The 12,068-nt window shown below is 43.3% G+C and overlaps 1 protein-coding gene across 1 annotated transcript in view; it reads right to left on the reverse strand.

Moving 5' to 3' along the window:
* LOC308506579 (uncharacterized protein) overlaps positions 1 to 12,068 on the reverse strand; it is a gene marked incomplete at its 5' end in the record, with an annotated part of 22,914 nt that continues 10,846 nt past the window's right edge. The window contains 2 exons of the mRNA XM_081070247.1: positions 1 to 755; positions 2,925 to 3,033. The remainder of the gene's footprint in view (positions 756 to 2,924; positions 3,034 to 12,068) is intronic.

Here is a 12,068-nt window from a genome sequence, read left to right on the forward strand (position 1 = left end):
CAGTTATTATAATTCCTCTTTTTAATATATATTTTATACATAATCTTTTCCAATTATAGTGTTACTACATGTTTCCTTAAAAGAATTTCTGACTCAAGAAATACCTGTAGTTGTATAAAAATAGGTGGCATAGAAAGTCAATTTAGGAAGTGAAAAGCGACGGAACTGAGTTGGAAGTATCACTGTCCTGAAACACAGCTACGTGACTGTCACTAGAGGGTGCTCAGCACACAATCTGTTTTCTGAAGAGTACAGCTCACTAGCTCACCACATCCCAAGGACAGGCTGCATCCCACTGAGCTCTCAGGGCTTCCAAACAAACCAGCACCATTACTTTTCCTAGAAAATGAAAGTGACTGAAAGCATTAGCTCTCATGCTTTTCACAGCATTTGGGGCAAATAGACGCCTTTGTCTCCATGGAGACATTTGCCACTGTCAGAATGACACACGCACTTGTCTGAACGCCTCTGACACGGCTCACACTCCCTGCAAAGGCCCAGGGTGGACGGATGGACGAAGGAGGACAGCCAGGGACACGGTGCAGGGAGGTGTCGGCAGTGTCTCAGGAAGGGTCAGGGCTGGCAGCACCGTAACCACGGCAACAGGGTCTGCTCCACCTTGAAATCTGTGTTGTCCGTATGCCTGAACTGCTCATAAGCACCCCTCTTGGGGTGGATACATTCTTTGAAAACAAGGGAAGTCTGTCTTGCGACGCCGCCATTTATGGCCACAAGCCACTGGACTTGGACTGAAGCTGTTTTAGAAAAGATGAGCGTTAGAAGACAGTAAGCATTCACCAGGTCTTGCAGCTGAGGAATTCTGAACAAACATAAAAGACAATTCTAGGCCTCCAAAAAGTAACTGCCTTGAATGAGCCTTGTAAATAAGAGTGGAAAACATATTAACATCACACGTATTTTTTCACAATTCTGATTCCTAGGGAAGTCATAAAACATAATAAAAATAAGCGACCCAGGCATTCCTTTCTACTTCCCAGGCAGGAGCCAGTGAACACGAGCCCCATGGTCCTCGGGACCCGGCCTGGAGAGCACAGAAGCTGGCACTCACAGGGAGGGCCTGCCAGACTCCTGCTTGACCCCTGTGGCACTCAGGCTGGAGGATCCCCGCCGCGGGTGAGCAGCCTCAGCTCAGGGAAGCTCTGGAAGACACCTATTGTGTTTCCCCGAAAACAAGACCTAGCTGGACCATCAGCTTTAATGCATCTTTTGCAGCAAAACTTAATATAAGACCCGACCTTATTTTAATATAAGACCGAGTCTTGTATTAATTTTCCCCCCAAAAGACGCATTACAGCTGATGGTCTGGCTAGGTCTCATTTTCGGGGAAACACGGTAGCATGTTCTAAGTTGAAACTGGGAACCTCCTCTAGCTAGGAATTTGCACATATATCACTGCGATCCCCTTGGAAGTTTAACTATCTCATGGAACCCCTGTGACTTTGAGGGCACTGAGGCACAGTTTGGGAAATGTGATGGCCTGGAAAATCAGTTATGGAAGTGAACCATCAGAAAGCTGAGTCAAGCACAACTCCTCCATTTTTTTTTTTTTAATTTATTGGGGTGAGAATTGTTAATGAAATTACATAATTTCAGGTGTACAATTCTGTATTACATCATCTATAAATCCCATTGTGTGTTCACCACCCAGAGTCAGTTCTCCTTCCGTCACCATATATTTGATCCCCCTTACCCTCATCTCCCTCCCCCCACCCCCCTTACCCTCCTCCATTTTCTAATATGTACTCAGTTTGGGGTAGGGCTATGAGTGGGGAAGGACTGCTCTGGAGGGAGACCTGAAGAGGAAGTAGGAGACAAAAGCCAAGACCCAGTTGTGCAGGGGACCAGCCCCTTCCTGCCATCGGCCCTGCCCACCTCAGAACAGTCTGTCATTCACATGGCTATTTTCACAATATAGTTAGTGTCTCCCACTAAGAAAAACAGTACTTTTCATTCACATAATCCTTCCCTATAAGAAACAACCTGATGTAGAAAGAGAATTAGATTTATAGGTAACTAGATTGGGCCCCGTCTCTACCACATACCAAGTAACCTGGGGCAGGTAACTGTTTCCAAGCTTTAGTTCTGAAGATGATCCCTAATAATAACAGCATAAAACATTTGAACAAAACAAAGTTTATCAAACTCAAAGTACGTGAGAATCACCTGAAGGCTGTGATGAAAATGTGCGTCCCGCTCCACTCCCCGACATTCTAACACAGCAGGTCTGTGGTGGGGGGGGGGGGGTCAGGAACCCGCCCCTTTAACAAGCACCCTCCCACCCCCACCTCTGGGTGACACAATTCAGGTGGATCACCAGTTGGGAAACACTAGTAAAAGACGTATTTAAAATGCTTGCAGACATGTAATTTCAGCCCCTCAGTAACATTTTAAGGTGGGCAGGCCTGGCATTGTCGTCATGCAACAGACGGCAGAGGCAGTGCCCGAGCTCCACACGGACGCCTGTAAGGGTGAGAGACTGCATTTATCTTAAAATGCACAGAAATACGTTCATGTCCACCCACTAAACTGTACATTCCTTGAGGAAGGCAAGTCTTACTGGTTTTCATATCTCTGGGCCTTAACATAGCATAAATGTTTAACAAAGAGACCAATTTTTGAATTTTTTGAATATATGGAAATATCTAATATTTCAAACAAAGTACTTTGAAACATTTGTAGTTTTTCTCAGTCAACAAAAGTCCTGCCAAAAACCCTCAAGTTACAGTTTTCACAAAGCAGAAACCTTCCTTTGTTTCCTAACAGCTGTGCTAAAAGTAACTTTCTCACGGTGGGGGAAGGGTCATGAGGCCCGTCCACCCTGGAATGGAATGCCACTCCCTGCTTTGTCTTTGGGAGAATCGGACCCTGGCCAGGCCTGGCAGCATCACTTCCAGTTAACTGACCTTAGTTCTGACTCAGAAAGTTGACTCCCAGAGGTCAGACAGGGCCCTTATTCACATGGGACCAGTTTCTTAACTTGTTTTTTTGCAGGGGAGAGGCAGTCGTGAAAACCTTGAAATAAAAGGAGATTCATGTGAACTCAGAAGGCAATGTTAATGGACACATGTGAGTAAAAGAAGATTTTAAAACTGTTTTGCAAAACCAAGTATTTTATTTTCCCCTTATAAAATATCTTCTGCTGGGAATGTTTTGACTTGGGTACGGCCTGGCTTCAAGGGGCTTACATAATAAACCAAGAGATGACAGAGATTTTTGACGCTCACCAAGACCCAAATACACAGTTTATACAGCAGCAGCTTGTCCAAGGCCGTTTTTTTCATTCTGCATCAGCAGGGGGACATTTGGGAAAAGTCTGTATTCCCGTCAAAGGTAAACACAAGTTAAAATGGAAAGTGTGGCTAACGACAACACTTGTTACAGAGAAAACTGCACAAATTAATGTTACCCACTGACACAAGCTATCACATTTCATACCTGAGCCTCAGTGTCTACAATGCTAACTGTCAGGGTTGTGGTCTCTTCTCACAGACCTGATGGCAGCAGACGTGTTGAATCGTGGAACCTGCTTCCAGGGTGGAGACAATGCCTGGCCACCACGTTCACAGTGGTTTCTGACGGTACAATGTCTGCAACCACAACAGCACACACCGAGTCCCCAAGCACTTTCCTGGCCAAACCAGTTTAGAAACTTTTGTGTCATTCGCTCCTAAGTCAGGTGCCTCTTTTGTAATACATACTGAGGAAGGATTGTACCCTGCGTGGCATTTCTACCATTTCTACGTCACAGGCGGAGAACAAAGGAACATCAGCTGGTAAGATGTTTTATCAGGCTCTTGTCAAGGCAAAATACAGTGTTCCCCCAAAGGCCTGCTCTTCCCTCCGGTAAACAGAAGCACTGCACCCACTTCACAACCCAGCGAACCAAGCACTGGAGAATTTAAATCACCTCCCTGACGTCACCTAACCAGGAGTAAGAAAACAAACTGCCATGGGGCCCACATACCAAAACCAGCTGCCGCCAGCATGCTTCCTGAATTGAGGGTCTGTGGAAGACACCATGGGAAATGACATCAGTGTGAATCAAAGAAAACTTTCCTCAAACTCTGGAATGCGTCTACGTGCCTGTATTTGGATATGGATGCTGCAGACATTTTGGTGATGCACAGAACTGTGCTGCTCCCCAAGCCCAGGACAGGGAATCAGCAATCTCGATTCTGCAGCAAACTTTATGCCCCTTTCCCTTCCATGACTTGTGGATTTGGAATTTCCAGAACACAAAATGAGATGTCGTACGAGGATAAGAGATTTGAAATCAGGACTGTTTGAAATACCTGGTTGCTGTTTTTGTCAATATAACTTTGGGGCTGGACAGGGAAGGTGATGATGAATGTGCCACAGGACAGTCAGAGGCGAGAGCAGGTGGCAGAAGCCTGGCCTGTCCATGCCCCTGTGAGGGGGTGACTTTAGTGACAGCCCGCCTGGCTGCTCCAAACCACCGAGGACACAGACCAATGCTGGGAGTTACAGGAGCAGCTGAACTAATCAATTTGGAAGGGCACTTTCAGACTGACATGCTACATTCTGAGTTTCTGAAAGAATTACACGTTGTGGCCAACCAAAGACCTTGGAAAAAAGTTGAGATATTAAACTGTCTGACATGCTCCTATTTACAGGGTTTTAAAATCACTAACATGTCTGCAGCATGTGATATAAGAAAAATCTAATGGTGAAAACTGTCTTATACAATATGGGGTTGTGATATTCATTAAATAAAAAAACAAATAATATTAAATAAATAATAAAAGCAGTTTTAGAAAATTTATAAGTATCTTAAAAAAGAAAATGTAAAGATTCAATTTACTGAACAGCAAAAACAAAGCCCAAATCACCCTGACACAAATAATGATGACTTTTTAAAAATCTTATTTTCATGATAACATTTTGCATTTTGATGTATTTTTTTCCTCTTTTCTAAATATGTTTCGGACATTTATATATATATTCGGACATATATATATACATATATATATATATATATATATATATATATATATGTCCTATTGTATGTGTGTTTTGTCGTCTGAGTGCATTTATCATATTTGATTTAACTATTCCTCTGTTGCCAGAAAAACATTTTTGTTTCTACAAATATAAATAACATTGTTGTGAACATCTGTGTACAGAGTATTTTCTGCCTTTATCATTATTTATTAAAGATGGATTCCTAGCAACCGATTTTCACTAGCAAGAGGATCAAAAGATAAAACCAGTTAAAATTTTATTTCCGTTGCAAGCAGCACTTCATCGGTTTGGTGGTGCATTTTTTCACATTTGACTATCTGTGAAATCAGAAGGCCACATACGCCCCACGAGGTCAGACACCACTGTCTGCTGGGCATCTGTTACTGACCCGCTGTCCTTCCTGCGCGTGGGAACTTGGTGGTTACACATAGTGACAGCAGCTGGGGCACTGTGACCCTCCCCAGTTCAGCCAGGTTAGGGACCACCTGAAGGAGATGGAGAGTCCGGTTTTTCTCCAAAAACTTTCCATTGACACCTTCTGGTAAGATAAAGAAAGCCCATATCTCAAAATGTACAAAACGGGTTTTAGCTGCTTGGAGCTCACGCTGAAGAAAGGATACAGCATCTTCCCCTTGATGGCGCAGAGGACAAAATTACGTAGAAAAGCACAGACACAAACAACTCCCAGGAAAAGTGACACGGAGGAGTTGGACTCTGAATATAAAGAAGTTCGCTCATATTTCCCTTTGTATACATGCCCTAGAATTATAATAAAATTTCATATCTAAAGAAATTTAAAAATAACTCAGTAAGCAGAAAATAAATGCTGTAAATGAAAGAAACCGTGTCAAGTATACGGCAGGTTTTAATTCTTTCTTCATGATAAAATAAAGCTGCATGTTAAGGCCAATGATATCTCCAATCCCACAAGGAACACGGTCTTGCCAAGTTAATTTTTGAAAGTGTCATATCAATTTACAAACCAGCAATGTAAGATGGTGGCCAAATAGTTTTAAAAATTTTTAATTGTATTAAAATTCTATTAAATACAGAATCTATTAGAATATTGAATAATACAGAATATAAAAGTTTATTACTACTAGAGCATTAATATTTATGAAAGACGCCTTAAAATATAAATATCCACATGTCTTTCACCTTGTGTAAAATAGACACACGAAATTTGTTTGTGGTAAGGTACTACTTACTGCTGCAGTAGCAACTTAAAAATATAATATCATAAGGTAATATTTAAGCATCATATGTTTTTACATGAAACTATTCTGCTTTTTAAAAGGTATTTAGAGTAAAGGAACACTAATACCAGATTCGCCCACAGCACCTTCACTACTAATAGATCACAGTTTTCCTAAAATTGTCTCTTTAATTGTCAGTATAGTAACAACTGATTTCAGTCCAGATGAAGTAGGATGTGGAGATTCTGGAGAACACAGTAATAAAAATACGAAAGAAGTAATTTCACTGTCTGCGCACGTGCAGCACTGGGCCACGCAACACACGGCCCATCAATCAGAAACTTCCTGCCGTAGGCATTGTCATCACCCCTCATGACAGAGAAGGAAAGAGCTCTGAGGCCCACGACTCACCATTATAGTCTCAATTTGTAATAAAAAATTAAATCTCCTCTACATCAAGCAAACTTTCAATCTCTGACTTTTTAGATACAAAACCTAAAGAAAACACGAGGAACATGTAAGACAAATGATTCATATGCCTTACGAATCAATTGCTCCTTCAGACAATGCAAAAGAAAAAGAGTCACAGACACCAGTGCAGGCAATGCACACATTTCTCCCCCACCCTTGAGCGTGTTCAGTAGGCCCAAGAATTAAACTGACCCGAGACAAGCACATGCCGCTGGTCGGGGCAGACCCAAGTCCTCTGAGAACGGCGGCGGAGGGTGTGGACTCGACTTCAGAGGCTGGAGTTGGGACTTCACCGTTCTGAGCTGTGATCTCGGTGAGTGAGTGACGCTCTCTGTGCTGTGCCGGGCTCTGCAGAGGGCTGTTGGGAGTCAGCGTGTTCACCTGTGTAAATCCCGCGGAACAGCAGTCGGGCACTGTTTGCTCTTACTCGCTCCCCAGTAACAGCACTTCTCACTTTGTGTCCTTATTCGTTCTCCCCCACTGATCCGAGCGTCATGCCAGCCACACACTCTGCATCCTGCTTATAATTTAGCATTACTTTCTAAGGGGCAGCAGCGTCCAGTACGTGGTCCCACTGGAGTCAGCCCCGAACCGTCCACAGTCGCTCTGAAGCTGCATCTGAGGAGTCTGGGACAGCGCCAGCTGTGCGATCCATCACTGAGCCTGGGGGCAGGACATCTGTGTGACCTACAGCGGCTGCAGGTTCTGAGTAGGCCCAGTCCTTGTCCTGGGGTGGGGTGTCCGTGCTTTTCTACGTAATTTTGTCCTCTGCGCCATCAAGGGGAAGATGCTGTATCCTTTCTTCAGCGTGAGCTCCAAGCAGCTAAAACCCGTTTTGTACATTTTGAGATACGGGCTTTCTTTATCTTACCAGAAGGTGTCAATGGAAAGTTTTTGGAGAAAAACCAGACTCTCCATTCTCCTTCAGGTGGTCCCTAACCTGGCTGAACTGGGGAGGGTCACAGTGCCCCAGCTGCTGTCACTAGGTGTAACCACCAAGTTCCCACGCGCAGGAAGGACAGTGGGTCAGTAACGGATGCCCAGAAGACAGTGGTGTCTGACCTCGTGGGGCGTATGTGGCCTTCTGATTTCACAGATAGTCAAATGTGAAAAAATGCACCACCAAACCGATGAAGTGCTGCTTGCAACGGAAATAAAATTTTAACTGGTTTTATCTTTTGATCCTCTTGCTAGTGAAAATCGGTTGCTAGGAATCCATCTTTAATAAATAATGATAAAGGCAGAAAATACTCTGTACACAGATGTTCACTGTCTTATACAATATGGGGTTGTGATTTTCATTAAATAAAAAATTAAATAATATTAAATAAATAAAAGTACTATACACTTTCAGAAAATTTGTAAGTAGCTTAAAAAAGAAAATACAAAGATTCAATTTACTGAACAGCAAAAACGAAGCCCAAACCACCCTGACGCAAATAATGATGACTTTTTAAAAATCTTATTTTCATGATAACATTTTGCATTTTGATGTATTTTTTCCTCTTTTCTAAATATGTTTGGGACATTTATATATATATATATATTTATAATATATATTTATATATATATTATTTATAAAATATAATATAAAATTTATATAAAATATAAAAAATATATATATAAAATTAAAGTCCTATTGTATATGTGTTTTGCCGTCTGAGTGTATTTATCATGTTTGATTTAACTATTCCTCTGTTGCCAGACAAATTTTTTCGTTTTTACAAATATAAATAACATTTCTATAAGGAATGAAGGAGAGCCTTCCCTCTCACCCCTGCCCTCCACCTAGCCTCCCACCAATCTCATTTCTAAGTTTTCATTCGGATTGCTTGGTTTCTGATGTAGTGTAGCTGGCCATTAAGCTCTGTCTTATTTACCCAATCATCAGGTTGCTTTTCCCAAACTATACGAGAAATGTAGTTTTTAAAGTTTTTCCTTTTCAATTTTTTTCTAGCTGGTGTTTTTGTGTCTACATTTTTCAGGTCAAATAAGTTTTTCCTAAAATATCCTCTGCACAAAGTACAATGGTGTATCCTCAAGTCCTTTCATTCAAGATTGTTTGATCCCAAGTAAAGAACTCATTTTTCTGGCAAGGAATCGCCCCCCTTCAGTGAACCTGCCCTTTCGGCAGTGACCAGCCTGGTGTTCACAGCACCTGTGACCTGAATGGCCGCGTGCGGCATCCGTGCAACACAGTGTCCTTCCCCTCTTTCTGTAGAAGAATTCATTCCCAGTCAGACCAGACCATATTTAGAGAAGGGAAAGAACTTGTGGTAGAGAGAAGCCATGGTGACCTAGCCTTGTGCAGACACCTGGATTTGATACAAAAAGACCTCAGCTCTGAGCCAACCCACACTTACCCTGCACACACAGCAGAGCTCAGAATGGAATTTACCTGGTTTTAAAGATTAACTTAGTAAATCCCTTGGTTTATGCCTAAGTGTTCAGCAGGAGGGAATACAGTTAAATGTTAAGATGTAAATGCAGGTGACTACGAGAAAATTCTGAGATGCCCTAAATTAAATTACAGCAGCCAGAGGGTGGTTGGAAGGGAGGTGAAGTGTTAATTAGTTAACAGCTGCAGACAGAAACCAACAAAGGCGATGACATTCCTGAGCAGTGCTGATGCTCTGAAGTAACTTCCAGGTGGCTAGTTCCCAGCTGCTCTAGGGAGAGCATCCCTGACAGGCGAGCTGCCCACGGCCAGCCCACAGGGCAAACACTGCTCCCTGACAGACTCCACTCCCATCCCAGAACCAGCTGCTTCACCTTATCCCACCCCCTCCATCTAATGGCAGTTCTTTCAAAACAACTTACATCTTTCTTCCCCCTACTGTTTCCATAATGGCGCCCACCATCTCCAGGAGGAGACCGCACACCCCAGGACTTGGTCCTTCCCTGCCTAGCACAAGGCTCAATAAACATTTTCTTTTAGAAAAGCTTTCAGCCTTGCAAGTTTTTGTTTAACATAGGGTATGCTAGTATCAGGACACTGCTGAAGTAATAGTTTAAGGAATAATTCATGAAAGCAGAATTGTAAAAGTGTATGTATACAAGGGACTATACAAAACTATTAACAGTGGTTACGGTTAGCAGTTGATTCTTATAAGGCTCAGGTTCTTTTTACAATTCTCAATTCTTCTTATAGAAATGCACACTTTTTTTAACTTTCTGTAAATGAACAAGTATTACTTGTAAAGTAGAAATTCAAATATATTTTTAAAGGATAGAGTTATTAGCTTAAACAATTTTGAAAATTTTTTAAATAAAAAAGGTTTTAAAACATTCCAGATATTTAATAAACCCAAAATGTCTATTCTTGTTTGTTCGTCAAAAAAAAAAATCACTAAACTGCACGTATCTGAGATATTCTATTTCCCCCCTTAATACTTGTCCTCATCTTCAGGTATAATAAAAATGTATACTTTTACAAATATATTCATTTTACCTTATGCTTTTAACTTCCTGTTTGAATAATGATCTGCTCAACTATAGCAGTCTGTCAGCAAAAGAACATTACAAAAAATACTAGTGACCCTGGAAATCTTTGCTCTCCAGAATTCTAGAACGTGAGCTGTGTCCACACTTGAAATCCATCCTTCCTTATCTTCCATAAAGGTCGCCTTCAGCTGGGTGTTCCTGAGAGCGGCCCCTGCTGAATCCTACCTGCCCCTCACCAGCACTGTTTGGCGGAGCTCTCACTGTCCCAGCATTAAAGAACCTCGCGACCTTTCTCTGGCTCCGCGTCCCGCTTCCTATGGTACTGACTGTAGGGCGTTGCCAAGAGACCGGAAGAGCATCCAGTGAGGTGATGAGCACCAACACAGAGCCTGAGCCTGGAAAGGACTTGGGAGCCAGCGGGTCAGAGCTCCTTTCCACGACATGCTGGGTGAGGGCCAGTAGCAGCACTCTCCCTAATGTCACTCAGCAGGCGGAGACTCAGTCCTTCCTGAGGCCGCACCTCTGACTGCTGGGCAGCGCTCACTTCTTTTGCATTCGCGTTCCTACTTGTCCCACTGCTACTGTTACCACTTCCAATTTCAGTATGCTGGCACAGAAATGTCATATGTATTATGTCCTTTCATCTTAACAAAAATCCTTTGAAGTAGGGAAACCCCAAATTGTTATCCCCATTTTGTAAATGAGGAGACAGACTCTGAGAGCTCAGGTAAGTCGCCCTGGAGCCCAGCTGGCAAACGCCAGCCCACAACGCAGCTGGCCACCAGCCTCTTGACTGTACAGTCATCATGCTGTCCTTTGTCACCAAGTTTTCTTGTGCTGAACCAAACTCTGCTTCTTTGGGGCCCTCCCTCCATTAACGCAGATCACTGTCCTGTGACAAGAACTCCACTGAGGTCCCCTCCCAACTCCTCCGATTCCGGTAATTTTTAGAAAGAATGTAACAAAATTCTCCAGGAGGTTAAAAAGAAACCACACAATTCTACAATGTATCTGCTTGGACTGGGTTCAGCTACCAGGGTCAGGAAACCCATGACGCCTGTGGCCACACTGGGAAGAAAGTCACCAGGGCTGGCAGGGTGACCTCACACACCACGGCACCACCTTCACTGCACCAGGGGCACTGACAGGGCTAGGAACCTTATCTACTGAGAAAGAATTGTAATCGCGATTTAAATAAGCACATAAAAACAAGCCCAACGCATCGTCACTCGTGAATAACAGCATATTAAAACCAAACTGAGATGCCACCACACAACACCCACAGGAACACCTACAATTAAGACAACATACAGCACCAGTGCTGCTACTGAGTGACTGAAACTCATACATCACTGCTGCCGAGGCAACATGAGCGCCAGGAAGTCACCTGGAGTCGCTGTCGTCGGGCCGCTAATTCCTACAATCAAGAAGGAGGGGCTTGAGGAAACGGTTCTGCTCTGGCTCCAACTCGCCTGGGAACTTAAACGTGTGAACTGCCAGTCCTGCACAGTACCTGGATGTGCCTCAGACATCCAGGCGACTCTGGATGGCCCCTAAGGCCTGAGGGCAGACAGAACGTGCACGTATCCAAACCACCTACAGCCAGAGGATCACCATCCAGGACAGTCCCGAGGCCACGAATTCAGGACTGAGTCTTCTCAAGACTGTTCTTCTCACTCTAAGAGCGCCTAGCTTTTCTTTCTTATCGGGAACCTCTGGGTATTGCCCAGTTGTGTTTCTGGTTTGCGAACCCTAAGACCCTTGAATGAATCTTTATCACTTCTAGTCAGAGCCTCCAGACTCTTTGAGTTCCTTTGACAAAAGTGATGCAGCCCCTTTGGGAAACAGTTCGGAAGTTTCCCACAAAGGTAAGCACACACTTACCAAACGACAAAACAACACAGCAGTCCCACTCCTGGATGCAAACATACATCGACGCCAAGACCTGTATGC

This window comes from Rhinolophus hipposideros, assembly GCF_964194185.1.
Source record: "Rhinolophus hipposideros genome assembly, chromosome: 13".
Classification (NCBI taxonomy): domain Eukaryota; kingdom Metazoa; phylum Chordata; class Mammalia; order Chiroptera; family Rhinolophidae; genus Rhinolophus; species Rhinolophus hipposideros.